The 12115-nt window shown below is 45.2% G+C and overlaps 2 non-coding genes across 2 annotated transcripts; both read right to left on the reverse strand.

The window, feature by feature from the left end:
* Positions 1–357: 357 nt before the first annotated feature.
* Positions 358–430, reverse strand: trnav-cac (transfer RNA valine (anticodon CAC)). Its single transcript has one exon. It is a non-coding gene; the product is annotated as a tRNA-Val (tRNA).
* A 10870-nt stretch (positions 431–11300) lies between these two features.
* On the reverse strand, positions 11301–11375 carry trnan-auu (transfer RNA asparagine (anticodon AUU)). The gene has a single exon. It is a non-coding gene; the product is annotated as a tRNA-Asn (tRNA).
* Positions 11376–12115: the final 740 nt, after the last annotated feature.

Consider the following 12115-nt stretch of genomic DNA (forward strand, 5'->3'; position numbering starts at 1 on the left):
GGAAAGTAACTTTTTAATTCAAACTTTTTTCAAATAATTACATGCAATTAATTAAACTCTGTGGGAGGTGGGGTGATTAAAACATCACCGATCGGAAAGGAATTGTCCGCGGGAAGCCTCCAACCGGAATTTTTGGGCCAATATTCCCACCCGGATTGTTTTGCAGACTTACAGTCAATACTTCAATAACTGAACTGTAATAATTTCAGGAGCTTTCATCATAGATGATATTTTACACCCTATCTGACTTAACACACTCTGAATTTTTGAAATTGGTTTCAAATGTTCATTGCTCAGAAGTCAAGGAACGTGGGGTACTTTTTTCAATTTTTTTAAAGCAAATATATTCTAAAATGATGTTTCGGCCCGGGCTCGAACCGGGGCCGTTTCGTGTGTGAGACGAACGTGATAACTACTACACTACAGAAACCACTGCTGAACTTAGTGCCCAGAGAGAAGTGTTAATCCAGAAGGTGTAATTCTGAATCCCTTTCTGTGAAAAAATCTTTTCACAAACATTTCTCTGACCGAAGCTGCACAAGTCAAAAATGTTCCTTTCAAAGTCGTTAAACTCCCAAATTAAAGCCCCCCCCGAATCTTCTGGATCAGAAAGCTCTAGTTGTGCCGACTCAATCCATAAATCTGACTTTACTCACCCTGTATTTTAGGAGATTGGTTTAAAATGTTCATTGCTCATAAGACACGGAACCTGGGACTACTTTTGTTCAATGTATTTCACAGCAAATATATTGTAAAATAAAGCAAGCGCCCAGGCTCAAACCAGGGACATTTCATGTGGGAGGTGAACATGATAACGGCTACACTACGTAAACCTTTCCTTAACCAGCCCCCGGTTCGTCATTTGTACCACAATTAAACCCAATGAGATCGGGATAAAAGTTCCTCACAGGCTCATGGCAAAATAAATGGTAAAAGATTTACAAAATAATTTATGAATTAATTAATGATGTTCAAGTCAATGATTCTTATTTTTTATACATGATTTGCATATAGATCTGTAAAATAAATGAACTCTTTTTTTTATAAGGTTTTGAATTAAAAGTACAACTTCCCAGGGTGGGAATTGAATCCAGGACACAATGTTGAGAGTATTGAATCCTTACCACTCGACAACCAGGGACCAATAGACAGTTTTACTGCTGCATCATTGGAGTTCATGACATTATTGTCATTTTCAGTTCACTTGATTCACACCGAAAAAGATTGTAACTGTTGTGTATGCATGCCTGTTTACTGTGTGATGTCTGTAACACTGATATGCAACACTGAATGTACTCTTACACTCTACACACCTTACCTACACCAGAGGATGCTGCTGCTTGAGACTGAAAGGTTACCTGCAACCCAGTATATAAAGGAGCTCACAGCTTGGTGTCCTCACTCGAGGAGCTTCAAATAAATGACTACAGGTCTACACAGTTTAAGTATCATACCCTGCCTTGTGGAGTCATTACTCAAGGTGCCGACATATACTACAGTAAACGCCACTTGAAATCACATTCAAATGATTCACTGAATCCACCCCTTGTACCACCGCAACACAGGTTCGATTCTTGGTCAGGGAGATAATATTTACAACACAGTTTTCAAACTAATAGCCCTATATAAATGTCAACATGCAGCTAATGTGAAAAAATTAATTCATTTAATCATGTTCAATGAACCGATAACTTTCTTTTGCAGAATTAAAGAAATGCTAATATGGTTACTGAGGGATAGTGGTACATAAGAACATAAGAACATAAAAATTAGGAACAGGAGTCGGCCATCTAGCCCCTCGAGCCTGCTCCGCCATTCAACAAGATCATGGCTATCTGGCCGTGGACTCAGCTCCACTTACCCGCCCGCTCCCCATAACCCTTAATTCCCTTATTGGTTAAAAATCTATCTATCTGTGACTTGAATACATTCAATGCGCTAGCCTCAACTGCTTCCTTGGGCAGAGAAGTCCACAGATTCACAACCCTCTGGGAGAAGGAATTCCTTCTCAACTCGGTTTTAAATTGGCTCCCCCATATTTTGAGGCTTTGCCCCCAAGTTCTAGTCTCCCCGACCAGTGGAAACAATCTCTCTGCCTTTATCTTGTCTATCCCTTTCATTATTTGAAATGTTTCTACAAGATCACCCCTCATCCTTCTGAACTCCAACGAGTAAAGACCCAGTCTACTCAATCTATCATCATAAGGTAACCCCCTCATCTCCGGAATCAGCCGAGTGAATTGTCTCTGTACCCCCTCCAAAGCTAGTATATCCTTCCTTAAGTAAGGTGACCAAAACTGCACGCAGTACTCCAGGTGCGGCCTCACCAATACCCTATACAGTTGCAGCAGGACCTCCCTGCTTTTGTACTCCATGCCTCTCGCAATGAAGGCCAACATTGCATTTGCCTTCCTGATTATCTGTTGCACCTGCAAACTAACTTTTTGTGATTCATGCACAAGGATCCCCAGGTCCCTCTGCACCGCTGCATGTTGCAATTTCTCCCCATTCAAATAATATTCCCTTTTTACTGTTTTTTTTTCCCAAGGTGGATGACCTCACACTTTCCGACATTGTATTCCATCTGCCAAACCTTAGCCCATTCATTTAACCTATCTAAATCTCTTTGCAGCCTCTCTGTCCTCCACACAACCTGCTTTCCCACTAATCTTTGTGTCATCTGCAAATTTTGTTGCACTACACTCTGTCCCCTCTTCCAGGTCATCTATGTATATTGTAAACAGTTGTGGTCCCAGCACCGATTCCTGTGGCACACCACTAACCACCGATTTCCAACCCGAAAAGGGCCCATTTATCCCGACTCTCTGCTTTCTGTCAGCCAGCCAATTCTCTATCCATGCTAATACATTTCCACTGACTCCGCGTATCTTTATCTTCTGCAGTAACCTTTTGTGTGGTACCTTATCGAATGCCTTTTGAAAATCTAAATACACCACATCCATCGGTACACCTCTATCCGACATGCTCGTTATATCCTCAAAGAATTCCAATAAATTAGTTAAACATAATTTCCCCTTCATGAATCCCTGCTGCGTCCTCTTGATTGCACTATTCCGATCTTGATGTCCCACTATTTCTTCCTTCATGATAGTTTCAAGCATTTTCCCGAATACAGATGTTAAACTAACCAGCCTATAGTTATCTGCCTTTTGTCTGCCCCCTTTTTTAAACAGAGGCGTTACATTAGTTGCTTTCCAATCCGCTGATATCTCCGCAGAGTCCAGAGAATTTTGGTAGATTATAACGAATGCATCTGCTATAACTTCCGCCATCTCTTTTAATACCCTGGCATTTCATCAGGACCAGGGGACTTGTCTACCTTGAGTCCCATTAGCCTGTCCAGCACTACCCCCTTGTGATAGTGATTGTTTCAAGGTCCTCTCTTCCCACATTCCTGTGACCAGCAATTTCTGGCATGGTTTCTGTGTCTTCCATTGTGAAGACCGAAGCAAAATAATTGTTTAAGGTCTCAGCCATTTCCACATTTAGAAACATAGAAACATAGAAAATAGGTGCAGGAGTAGGCCATTCGGCCCTTCTATCCTGCACCACCATTCAATGAGTTCATGGCTGAACATGTAACTTCAGTTCCCCATTCCTGCTTTCTCACCATACCCCTTGATTCCCCTAGTAGTAAGGACTTCATCTAACTCCTTTTTGAATATATTTAGTGAATTGGCCTCAACAACTTTCTGTGGTAGAGAATTCCACAGGTTCACCACTCTCTGGGTGAAGAAATTCCTCCTCATCTCGGTCCTAAATGGCTTCCCCCTTACCCTTAGACTGTGTCCCCTGGTTCTGGACTTCCCCAACATTGGGAAGATTCTTCCTGCATCTAACCTGTCTAACCCCGTCAGAATTTTAAACGTTTCTATGAGGTCCCCTCTCATTCTTCTGAACTCCAGTGAATACAAGCCCAGTTGATCCAATCTTTCTTGATAGGTCAGTCCCGCCATCCCGGGAATCAGTCTGGTGAACCTTCGCTGCACTCCCTCAATAGCAAGAATGTCCTTCCTCAGGTTAGGAGACCAAAACTGTACACAATACTCCAGGTGTGGCCTCACCAAGGCCCTGTACAATTGTAGCAACACCTCCCTGCCCCTGTACTCAAATCACCTCGCTATGAAGGCCAACATGCCATTTGCTTTCTTAACCGCCTGCTGTACTGCATGCCAACCTTCAATGACTGATGAACCATGACACCCAGCTCTCTTTGCATCTCCCCTTTTCCTAATCTGTCACCATTCAGATAATAGTCTGTTTCTCTGTTTTTACCACCAAAGTGGATAACCTCACAATTATCCACGTTATACTTCATCTGTCATGCATTTGCCCACTCACCCACCCTATCCAAGTCGCGCTGCAGCCTCATAGCATCCTCCTCGCAGCTCACACTGCCACCCAACTTAGTGTCATCCGCAAATTTGGAGATACTACATTTAATCCCCTCGTCTAAATCATTAATGTACAGTGTAAACAGCTGTGGCCCCAGCACAGAACCTTGCGGTACCCCACTAGTCACTGCCTGCCATTCTGAAAAGTACCCGTTTACTCCTACTCTTTGCTTCCTGTCTGACAACCAGTTCTCAATCCATGTCAGCACACTACCCCCAATCCAATGTGCTCTAATTTTGCACATTAATCTCTTGTGTGGGACCTTGTCGAAAGCCTTCTGAAAGTCCAAATATACCACTTCAACTGTCTCTCCCTTGTCCACTCTGCTGGAAACATCCTCAAAAAATTCCAGAAGATTTGTCAAGCATGATTTCCCTTTCACAAATCCATGCTGACTTGGACCTATCATATTACCTCTTTCCAAATGCACTGCTATGACATCCTTAATAATTTATTCCATCATTTTACCCAGTACCGATGTCAGGCTGTTTTCTCCCTGTTTTCCCTGTTTTCTCTCTCCCTCTTTTTTTAAAAAGTGGGGTTACATTGGCTACCCTCCACTCCATAGGAACTGATCCAGAGTCAATGGAATGTTGGAAAATGACTGTCAATGCATCCGCTATTTCCACCTCCTTAAGTACTCTGGGATGCAGTCCATCAGGCCCTGGGGATTTATCGGCCTTCAATCCCATCAATTTCCCCAACACAATTTCCCGACAAATAAGGATTTCCCTCAGTTCCTCCTCCTTACTAGACCCTCCGACCCCTTTTATATCCGGAAGGTTGTTTGTGTCCTCCTCAGTGAATACCGAACCAAAGTAATTGTTCAATTGGTCCGCCATTTCTTTGTTCCCCGTTATGACTTCCCCTGATTCTGACTGCAGGGGACCTACGTTTGTCTTTACTAACCTTTTTCTCTTTACATATCTATAGAAACCTTTGCAATCCGTCTTAATGTTCCCTGCAAGCTTCTTTTCGTACTCCATTTTCCCTGCCCTAATCAAACCCTTTGTCCTCCTCTGCTGAGTTCTAAATTTCTCCCAGTCCCTGGGTTCGCTGCTATTTCTGGCCAATTTGTATGCCACTTCCTTGGCTTTAATGCTATCCCTGATTTCCCTTGATAGCCACGGTTGAGCCACCTTCCCTTTTTTATTTTTATGCCAGACAGGAATGTACAATTGTTGTAGTTCATCCATGCGGTCTCTAAATGTCTGCCATTGCCAATCCACAGTCAACCCCTTCAGTATCATTCGCCAATCTATCCTAGCCAATTCACGCCTCATACCTTCAAAGTTACCCTTCTTTAAGTTCTGGACCATGGTCTCTGAATTAACTGTTTCATTCTCCATCCGAATGCAGAATTCCACCATATTATGGTCACTCTTCCCCAAGGGGCCTCGCACAACGAGATTGCTAATTAATCCTCTCTCATTACACAACACCCAGTCTAAGATGGCCTCCCCCCTAGTTGGTTACTCGACATATTGGTCTAAAAAACCATCCCTTATGCTCTCCAGGAAATCCTCCCCCACCGTATTACTTCCAGTTTGGTTAACCCAATCTATGTGCATATTAAAGTCACCCGTTATAACTGCTGCACCTTTAATGCACGCACCTCTAATTTCATGTTTGATGCCCTCCCCAACATCACTACTACTGTTTGGAGGTCTGTACACAACTCCCACTAACGTTTTTTGCCCTTTGGTATTCTGATGATCTACCCATATAGATTCCCATTATTAAATCCCCCTTCTCACCTTCGAAGGGACCAACATTTACTTTAGTCACTCTTTTCCGTTTTATATATCGGTAAAAGCTTTAACTATCCATTTCTATGCTTTGCACAAGTTTACCTTTGTAATCTATCTTTCCTTTCTTTATTGCTTTCTTAGTCATTCTTTGCTGTCGTTTAAAATTTTCCCAATCTTCTATTTTCCCACTAATCTTGGCCACCTTATACGCATTGGTTTTTAATTTGATACTCTCCTTTATTTCCTTGGTTATCCACGGCTGGTTATCCCTTCTCTTACCGCCCTTCTTTTTCACTGGAATATATTTTTGTTGAGCACTATGAAAGAGCCCCTTAAAAGTCCTCCACTGTTCCTCAATTGTGCCACCGTTTAGTCTGTGTTTCCAGTCTACTTTAGCCAACTCTGCCCTCATCCCATTGTAGTCCCCTTTGTTTCAGCATAGTACGCTCGTTTGAGACACTACTTCCTCACCCTCAATCTGTATTACAAATTCAACCATACTGTGATCAGTTATTCCGAGATGATCTTTTACTAGCTTCAATCATTAATTTTCTCTTTACATGTGATGAACTTTTATCTCTATCTCGTTTACACACTGTATTTTAGGAGAATGGTTTAAAATTTTAAGTGCTTATTGTCATGTATTCAACCAACATTGTAACCCATATATAATCTGACCTCAGTTGCACACTGTGAGAACAATGATCACTAGGTGGTGAACTTGTGGGAGACACTTCTAACCTGGACCTTGGTATAAAAGGGGAAGCTCCACCCACTTCCATCACTTGAGTGCTAAGCAATAAAGGACAGGCCACAGACTGACCTCTCAAGTATGGGCCCCGTGTGCATTTATACTGTATAGTAAGGATGTATCAATGGCGACGAGAAACTGGGATTTAAACCACGTGAGCATGGCCGCTAGCAGAATAGACGAGAGATACTGTGTTAAGGAATGGTTGGGACAGAGAATCAACATTGTTGAAGCAGCACACAGTTCTACAGGCAGACAAGGGCAATCGGGTATGCCCCAACATGTAGTCGAACCCAGAGGGGGAGTTCGACAGAGATAATGGCAAGCTGAACGGCGATTCACGCCATTGCAAGGGACAATGTGGCCAGTAATGGGGCCATCAACACCTGTTAATGGCACACTCAAGGACAGTCACAGGGGTAGTCAGGGACGATTGACTAGCAAGGGATGTTTTGTTTCCAACAACAGCTCATGTTGGAGGCATGGAGGCACAAACTCAGCCGGAGGTTGCAGAGATGCGCAAAATGCCTACAGAAATTGCAGAAATGAACGCTGGGGGAAATCGCTGGAAGCTGAAGTTCAGTGAGTTCATGTCGAGCACGTATACAGTTCATACACCAGGACGCCACCGATAATGATGAAAGTGCTCCTCAGTGGCATCCCAGTATCAATGGAGCTAGACACGGGGCTAGCCAGTCCCTGATGGGTAACAAATAGTTTGAAAAGTTGTGGGCGTCCAAGGCCAGTAGGGCCAAAATTATCACCGATTGACGCACAGCTACGGACATATACCAAGGAGATCATTCCGGTGCTTGGCAGCGCCACGACAATCGTGACCCACAAAGATTCGGAGAACAGGTTGCCACTCTGGGTTGTCCCGGGGGACGGTCCCGCACTACTGGGGAGGAGTTGGCTTGCTGTCATGAACTGGAAATGGGGCAATGTTAATGCTATTACCTCTGTGGAGCGAGTTTCATGCTCACAGATCCTGCACAAATTTGACTCATTATTTCAACCCGGCATTGGCACTTTCATGGGGGCCAAGGGAGTGATTCACATAAACCCGAAAACCAGGCCAGGACACCACAAGGCCAGAGCGGTGCCGTACGTGATGTGGGAAAAGATAGAAGGTGAATTGAACCGCCTGCTGAGGGAAGGTATCATTTTGCCAGTCGAATTCAGTGACTGGGCGAGCCCGATTGTACCGGTGTTCAATGCGGATGGGTCGGTCAGGATATATGGTGATTACAAGGCCACCATCAATCGGGTGTCACTCCAAGACCAGTAGCCGCTACCGAGAGCGGAGGACCTCTTTGCGATGCTATCCGGTGGCAAAACTTTTTTCAAAATTGGACGTGACCTCAGCTTACATGACGCAGGAGCTGGCGAGAGTGTTGAAGAAGCTGACCACCATCACGATACACAAGGGGTTGTTTGAGTACAACAGATGTCCGTTCGGGATTCGCTCGGCCGCCGCGATCTTCCAATGAAATATGGAAAGCCTCCTCAAGTCGATTCCAGGGACGATGGTTTTTCAGGACGACATCCTCATCCCGGGTTACGTGACTGAAGAACACCTCCACAACCTGGAGGAGGTGCTGCGCAGACTGGACCGGGTAGGGCTGCGACTGAAAAAGGCGAAGTGCATCTTCCTAGCTCCAGAGGTAGAATTCCTGGGGATGAGGGTAGGAGTAGACGGGATGAGCCCTACTGCGTCCAAGACGGAAGCGATCCAGAGAGCACCCAGACCCCGTAACACGACGGAGCTGCGTTTGTTCCTGGGGCTCCCCAACTATTTGGCAACTTTCTTCCCAAATTGAGCACGCTGCTAGAGCCGCTACACGTGCTCCTAAGCAAAGGTCGGGAATGGGTCTGGGGGGACAGCCAGGAAAGGGCTTTTAATAGAGCACACATTTTGTTATGTTCCAACAATCTGTTCACGCGATATGACCCATGTAAGAAACTTGTGTTAACGTGCGATGCGTCGTCCTATGGTGTCGGGTGTGTGTTGCAGCCTGTCAATGCCAAGGGTCAGTTACAGCCGGTAGCTTATGCCTCCAAAAGTCTGTCCCAGGCAGAAAGGGGCCTCTGGATGATAGAAAAGGAGGCGCTCGCATGTGTATATGATGTAAAGAAAATGCACCAGTACCTGTTTGGCAGGAAATTTGAGCTGGAGACAGATCACAAACCCCTGACGTCACTATTGGCCAACAACAAGGTCATAAATGCAAACGCATCGGCCCGCATACAGAGGTGGGCACTCACGTTCGCCACCGATGACGACACAATTCGGCACAGACCGGGCACTGAAAAGTGCGCCGATGCACTCAGCAGGCTCCCACCAGCCACCACTAAGGGGTGCTACCGAGCATGGTGCTGAGATGGTCATGGCTGTTGAAGCATTCACAAGCGATGGCTCACCCGTGACAGCCCGTCAGACTAAAGTCTGCACAAATAGAGACCCGCTATTGTCTCTAGTCAAGAAATGTGCCCTGAATGGGGACTGGGCAGCCACGTACATGGCATGCCCTGAGGAATTTAAACCATTTCACAGGGGCAGGGATGAACTCTCGATTCAGGCCGATTGCCTACTGTGGGGAAACTGCGTAGTCATGCCCCAGATGGGCAGAGAGGTGTTCATCAGAGAACTCCACAATGAGCATCCGGGCATTGTCATGATGAAGGCAATTGCCAGGTCACACGTTTGGTGGCCAGGGATAGATGCAGATCTGGAAGTTTGTGTTCGCAGGTACAACATGTGTTCCCAGCTGGGCAATGCGCCCAGGTAAGCCCCCCTTAGCCCCTGGCCATGGCCCGCCAAGCCTTGGTCACGCATCCATGATGACTACACAGGTCCTTTCATCGGAAAAATTTATTTGGTTGTAGTCGACGCTCACTCTAAATGGATCAAGTGTGACATTTTAAATTCAAGCACATCCTCTGCCACGGTAGAAAGTCTCCAGGCAATGTTCGCTGCCCACGGTCTACCGGACATCTTGGTCAGCGACAATGCCCTGTGCTTCACAAGCACTGAATTCCAGGACTTCATGGCAGCCAATGGAATTAACCATGTCAGAATGGCACCGTTCAAGCCAGCCTCAAACGGCCAGGCAGAACGAAAAGTGCAGATAATCAAACAGGGGATGCTCAGAATCCAAGGGGGTTCCCTACAAAGCCACTTATCACGCCACCTGTTGGCCAATAGATCCCGACCACACTCGCTCACAGGGGTTCCACCCGCAGGGCTGCTAATGATAAGGATGCTCAAATGCCGTTATCCCTTATACACCACACCATGAAAGAAATTGTTGAGAGCAGGCTCCAATCAAAATATAACTACCATGACAGGAATGCGGGGGCACGATATATTGGTGTAAACGACCCTGTTGTTGTCCACAACTACACTGCAGGGCCTAAATGTCTCGCAGGCACTGTGATTGCCAAAGAGGGCAATAGGATTCTGGTAGTTAAACTAACCAATGCACAAATCTGCCGCAAACACGTGGATCAAACAAAAAGGAGGTTCAGCAACCCCATAGAAGAAGCAGAGGAAGAACACGATACAGAGTTCACTCCAGCACAGGTGACCGAACACCGGAACCAAAGGGAGGAGAGCCCAGTCACTGTGGGCAGTCCGGATAGGCCTGAGGCACCGCAAACAGCAGACACACAGGCCAGCACCCAACAACCGGAGCGCCAACTCAGGCGCTCTACAAGAAAGCATAAACCACCAGAGAGACTCAACCTGTGATCCCAAAAAGACTTTGGGGTCATGTATTCAACCAGCATTGTAACCCATTTTGAAATTCAAAACCTGATAAAATTGACGACATGCAGCCAACGTGCAAAAGTAAGAATTCTTTTAATCACCGTTAATTAGCCGATAACCTTCTTCAGAATAAAATAAATAATAATATAATTACTGAGGAACAGTGGTATCCTCAATCATTCATTTTCTCTTTAAATGTGATGAAGTTTTATCCCTATCTCATTTACACGCTGTATGAGAATGGTTTAAAATTGTAAGTGTTTATGACTCAGTTGTAAAACCATTGATTGTGTGTGTGTCTATACTTGATAGGAGGAGCACTTGAGACCGTAGTTCCAGTTCTATATATGTACCAATCGAATCAATTTCCACCAGTTTCTTTAAACCCAATAACATAATTTATTTCTAATGGGCTGGATGGAGGAACATGATCCATGTAAAAAATTGTTATTGTTTTACTTGAACTGAATGCTCATAAAATATTGGAGTGGGAACTAATTGGATAACAACACCTCTGGCAACATTTGCGGAATAGATTCGTGCAGCCAAAACGCACAATGACAACCTGGGACTGTGCGGCACCGAATACTCGGGGAAAAACAGTTAAACACTTCGTCCCTGGTTGGGCTCGAACCAACAACCTTTACGGTTAATAGCCGAACGCGCTAACCCATTGCGCCACAGAGACTGATGGAGATAGAAGGTGCAAGGCATCCCAAACCAGGGTGTCAGTCAGTTAAAGCTTCAGATTGCTCCGACCGGGATGGAACTTGTCCACTCTCAGTTGTACTTTTCCCAAATAAATGGAGGGACATTCATTGTGGATGTGTGGAAGCAGTCTGGTTCTGCACACTGCAGACACTTCCATGTCACCGCCAACCAGCTCTCCCACAACCGATGTGATCTACCTTCCAGCCTTCCGGTGCCTTGTCTGTGACAAAGTATTCTCATTGTCCCGAAGCCGGTATTAGGTTTGAATTCCTTTTCAGCTCCTGACTGCGGATATTCCTGTGATTAAATGGGAACTAAATGCTTACAGGGACAGTTGGATTCACCGTTTCTTTGCTTGGTGAAATTTCAAAGATTGAAAGCAATGCACATCAACCCCAAACCTCCCGTGAGATGGAAGCCCAGTTGCTGTTTCAAGCTTGAATGCAGGTCCAAGCAGAACTTATTCAAAGAAAGTCTAAGTCCCTGTAACGCCTGATTATTTTCACCAAACTCTTTGCAAAGAGTTGAGGTACATGTTTGGTGATCTGGGCTCATCTTTCCCCAAACTACAACACTTCAAACATAACTCAATGGCTGTAAAGCGCTTTGGGGCGTCATGAGTTCCCGAAAGGCGCTGCAGATATGCAAGTCCTTCTTTGCAAAAGTTCGATGCAATTTCAAAATATGCGAGCAATATCAGGGCTCCTCTGGGACCCC

The sequence above is a fragment of the Pristiophorus japonicus genome, unplaced genomic scaffold (assembly GCF_044704955.1).
Source record: "Pristiophorus japonicus isolate sPriJap1 unplaced genomic scaffold, sPriJap1.hap1 HAP1_SCAFFOLD_130, whole genome shotgun sequence".
Taxonomy (NCBI): Eukaryota; Metazoa; Chordata; class Chondrichthyes; family Pristiophoridae; genus Pristiophorus; species Pristiophorus japonicus.